Genomic DNA, 1,196 nt, shown 5'->3' on the forward strand with positions numbered 1-1,196 from the left:
CACTCAGCAAGTGTAAATATAGGTGACAATACACAATTTATGAAAGGTGAAGATAAGGAACAGTGATCAATCTCATAACTCCTACAAGCAATACAAAATAGAGAGTTGGGCAAACACGGACATACCAGAGGTGGGATCAGGTGCCTAGGAGGAGTAAGCACCCCCTGTCGACCGGTAACACCTGCATGCCGTGTGCCCTATGTCTTGATCAGGTAAAAGGAGTTATCCGTAGTCAAAATCAGTGTGCCAAGAACGGCCTAACAATCGGTATATGAAACACGCCAGACAGCATTTGACCCAATGATAGGTTGTATTGGCAAACTAGATCGACATAACGACCATAGAATTTGCGAAATACTGAGTTTAAACGAGACTATTGAAACCCCTGCATCATCAACTTGTTTGTCAGTAGCCTGTCTCAATTTAAAAACTGATCATACGGAGAACAAGTTCTTGCGTATCGAATCAGTTGATCTATATAAACACCAGATGCAGGTGCATAATGGAATATTGCTACATAAAAATGGGAAGTTGACGATGGAGAAGATGTAATCATCCCGTTTGTCATAAAGTTGAGTTGTTAGTTTGCTGTTAATATTTACTTTCAATAAAGATATCTAAGGATGAATGGACGACTCCATGGTGTCTTTTATTTCAATTTTACTGGGATATATCGAATCGACATATGAATGAAAATTATTATTGTTAATAGATAAACGTCGTCGATATATCTAATTGTCGAATTGAAGGCCACAGCACGGTAATTTGAGATAAGTTTTGCGATTTCAAGTTTCGGCTAAAAATTCTTTAGAATCCACATTTGATTTGCACAACTTCTGGCATATGTAGTCGCACAGCACGTTTGAAGTTTCCAAAACATATTCCTCATATTAAAGGGATAGATTCTTATTATAAATGTAAATTCTCAATGTTACTCAGCCCTACGCATATTAGTTAAACGATATCAAATTACTGAAACTTTTTCTAGTTCATAAACACCATGTCTCTGATTATGTACGGGGTCGAATTTGTTAAGGCCCTCACACACCCGAACGCCATTTTCGTATTTCTTTATTCTAAAATGTAAAGAAACAATGAATGTAATAATTATAAGTTTCAAATAATATGAACAAATGCATAGTGAAGAATTTATATACTTACTTCTCTTTCAATTAGCTTTTTTCATAAAGTTCGAA

The sequence above is a fragment of the Ostrea edulis genome, chromosome 5 (genome assembly GCF_947568905.1).
Source record: "Ostrea edulis chromosome 5, xbOstEdul1.1, whole genome shotgun sequence".
In the NCBI taxonomy this organism is placed as follows: domain Eukaryota; kingdom Metazoa; phylum Mollusca; class Bivalvia; order Ostreida; family Ostreidae; genus Ostrea; species Ostrea edulis.